Source organism: Dipteris shenzhenensis, chromosome 23 (assembly GCF_047967505.1).
Source record: "Dipteris shenzhenensis isolate YYH24624 ecotype China chromosome 23, Dip_SZ_1.0, whole genome shotgun sequence".
NCBI classification, from domain to species: Eukaryota; Viridiplantae; Streptophyta; class Polypodiopsida; order Gleicheniales; family Dipteridaceae; genus Dipteris; species Dipteris shenzhenensis.
Window position 1 is genome coordinate 52,186,768 of NC_141618.1, and position 4,161 is coordinate 52,190,928.

The window sequence follows — 4,161 nt, forward strand, 5'->3', positions numbered from 1 at the left end:
ATAAAACAGGTATTCACCCTAACAGACGGTATGGATGTGGTGTTATATAAGAAGAATGAAGTGGTGGCTTTTGGACAAATTCATAGCCTTGATCCTATGAATGTGTGTTATTTCCAGCGTTGTGGTGAGAGAAGATGTGTAGTGATAATCACCAAGTTGTAAATCCTGAAGTACATTTAAAATATCCACATGGAGACTTTGAAACATTGGGAGATATCTTACAATGTGACATATTTGATATGCAAGCACACAAAATGCTTTGGGACCAAGACGAAATTGTTCCAAAGACATACTTTCAAGATATCAAGAAAACTGATTTTAAGGGGGAAAAAGTAGAGATGTTATCTTGCTCCGGAGAAGTTTTAGCAATTGGCAACTTTAAGGACTATGCTCAAAGTTTTCTCTGTATAGTGGAGATAATTAAGTTGACTAGTGTCATTTAAAATGCAATGGATAGTACTTCACATCTAGATATCCATAATACTACGTCTCATCTACAAGTTCATAGTACTTGTAAATGGGGGTTAGCTTTCTTGAAATCAAGTTTGCCCAAGACAGTTTCCTTCAATGTCATGGAAGACATAACATAATATTATCAGAAGAAAAGGACTATAACACAAATGGGATCCAAGTTGATAAGAAGCTATAGTAGTGATCAAGAGTATCATAGTGGCATGCTCACAGGTATTGAGGACATTATAGTAATAGATGTTGATGCAGAAAAGGTTTCTTGTATTGCAAGTGACTCACTGGTATAGAAGACTTGTCTTGTGTTACAAGTGACTCGAACAAGCTCACTGGTATAGAAGACTTGTCCTCTGTTGCAAGTGACTTGAACAAGCTCACTGATATAGAAGACTTGTCCTGTGTTGCACGTGACTCGAACAGGCTCACTGGTATTGAAAACTTGTCATGTGTTGCAAGTGACTCAAACATGCTTACTGATATAGAAGACTTGTCTTGTGTTGAGAATAATAAGATGGGACCACAAAGAAAAATACACACAAAGATCGATGGGATAAGTGATGCAATAATAGGAATTGATGATATTAGTGACAATGATCATGATGTTACCACTCAAATGCAGGGCAAAGGGGGCAGAGAATCTGAGACTTGTTATGTTGTTCGTAATATTGTTGCTAGCATGCCAGAGAATATAGATGGGAGAATCTTGAGTTACGAAGGAGAAAGAGTTCAACCACAAAATTCAAGAGGCATTGGCAACAAATTGACATCAATGAACATGTCTACCATATTGCCATTTCCAAGATATTATAAGGCATCAAATAATTCTCAAGCCCACACAACATTTGATTATAGAGATGAAGATTCAAGGGAAATGGATTCGAGGTTTAATGGTCTTACAACTGGAAAATGCAAGACACTATTTACAAAAAGAAAGTATGTGAGTGTGAAGACGCGAAGAATCATGGCATCAATTCCAAAACCAAAGAGACATGTAATGTTATCTGAGGAGAATATGGAAAGGATGCTTATGCGATTTGTTGCAAGAGACTTTGCATTAGAAAAGTTGGGAAAGATGATTGTCCAAACATACGCCTTGGTATTTGGAGTAAGATAGCGCCTAATAGACATAACTATCTTCTTCAGAGAAGGATTGTTCTAAATCATTGCATGTACCCTATCTCCATGTTCTATTTATCTTGTTGGTGCCCTTCCAAGATAGGTCTTCAAAACTTTATCAGACTGTGTAGATCTTTCCTTTGGGGAGGTTGTGGCACTAAAAGAAGAATAGACAAAGTTAATCTAGTCTTACTGCACGAGACCAAAGAATGAGGGGGTTCTAGGAGTCATGGACATTCAACATGCCTGATTCAAACTAGCATCTTCATGGGTGATAAATGCAGTTCTTCATCCTGAGGCAGACTGGCCTAGGCTCCTCCCAAGAATTTCAAGTATATCAGATCCATGAGGGCTCCTAAATGGAAAAAAAAATCCCAAATGCTTTGCCTTGCGCAGCCTTGAGTCTTTGCTAGACCAAGGGTACTCAGCTTTAGAGATCACTCTGGCATGCTTTTAAATAAGGCAAATGCTAGAGAGTCTTCTTTGGCAAAGGCAGTTTCATGGGCATTGACTCTATATGGGTTTTAATTTGTTTCAAGAAGCCTCCCCTTAATGATTTAGATTTGGTCAAATCTTGGGTCCTCTTTAAGAAAGGGCTACAGGCATGGGGACAAATTTGGACAAAGTAGGAATTTAGATGGAAAACTTGGCATGAGAATAGAAGGGATTTCAGATTATCCAACCAGGGTTAGGTTCTGGTGATGAGCAGGATTCTTTTATGGCATGAAGAAGTTACTTGGAAAGGTGGTCACATCCTTTACCTTGCTAAAGGGTTTAGCTAGATGGGGATCTCACTTGTACTCTATACCAACCCCCATCAATGCCATTGAAGAGGCTGCTAGAACCCTCAATGCAAAATGGGAACTAGATAACAACAAGATCAAATGGAAGAACATGTTTCTTTTAATTTGGGTCAATAAAGACATACCTTTCAAATATGCCACTCACCTCTAGCTCATTTGGCATAAAGCAGTTTGGACCAACTACAGAAGTGAGAGGATAGGGAAAGGGATAGGTTCCTACAAAAGATGCCCCTCAAATAAAGAAGATGTCTTCCACCTTTTCATCACTTGCCTTGAGGCCAAGAAAGTTTGGAAGTATGTGCAAATGTATGCTAGAGAGCCCAAAACTAAAAATCAATCTTACTAGGGGACTCATCTAAAATGCCTCGCTCTTCTTGGATCATCTTGAGGGCACATGCACTTTGGTCTATATGGATTGCAAGGAATGTCTATTTGTTTTAGGCTGAGTCTGTCAATGCCCTTGATTCTTTCTCATGCTGGTTTAACAAATATATTTCCCTCTTTCAAAAGTAATGATCAAATTACTAACATTTATGCGTATCATGTGAGTAGGCCAAGCACTTTCCTGAGCAAAAAATCTACAACTACCATGAGGTACTCTCCCATCTGCAAGAAGAGGTAGAAGAACACTACAAGGCCTTTAGTAGCTACAAAGGATTATTAGAGTGCTTGCAAAACCAAGGACATCCTCCCTCTATTCTCTGTTAAAGAAGACGCTCCTTGAAAGACTCAAGATACACTTGCCTCACACTTTTTTTCATTCAAATATAGATCTCTTGTTGAAGAATCTTTATTTTGTTTCTCTGTTGGACCCAAAGGATGTATGGAACATCAATGCATAAATATTTTGTGAATATATAAACTAATTGTTTTGCCCAAAAACAAAAAACATGGTTTATACAACCTTTAATAAATGTTCCTCCCAAACATGGGTCATACCATCTTCAAATGCCACAAAATATTTTTAGGAAAACACCTCGTTATTCATGTGCCAATGTCTATTATGCTTGAACCATCTTCATATCAACTTTATCATGATGCTTGCATTTATGAAAAACAATAACATCATCACGTGTGTGCGTGCATGCGTGCGCGTGTGTGTGTGCACGCGCGCATGCGAGTGTGTGTGTGTGTGTGCGAGTATGCGAGTGTGTGTGTGTGTGTGTGCGTGCGAGCGCGTGTGTGTGTGTGTGCATGCGCGTGTGCACATGTGTGTGTGCATGCACATGCGCATGCGCTCATTTGTGTGTGTGTGTGTGTGTGTGTGCGTGCATGTGTGTGTGTGTGTGTGTGTGTGTGTGTGTGTGCGTGCGCGTGCGCGCATGTGCACAAGGGATAAAAGTCCTCAATACCACTTGTGTTCAAGTGGTGGATATCCCTCTAATATGACATTAGGAATCCCAAATATTTTCCTAAAGCCTTATGTGTTTAAACGTCAAATGTTAAAAAACCTATCTTGTTTAAACGCATGCATTTTTATGGCCATGCACATTTGGTTTTTGAATGTTTTGACACTAGAAAGTTTGGAGAATTTTCCAAAAGTCTTATTTAATTAAACTTTTTATGAAAATGCCATTAATAAAATGCCCTAACTCCATGCACATTGTAAGTTTATGTATTTTTATTGAACTGCCTAAATGCTTTAAGGGAAATTATGTTTGACTCAATGGAGTTTGCAAAAACATTATATTTTAAATGTCTATAGGTTTCATCACCTCAAAGATAAGATTTTACAACATATTGAGTATAAAGAAGCGATGAAAGTGGTATCTAA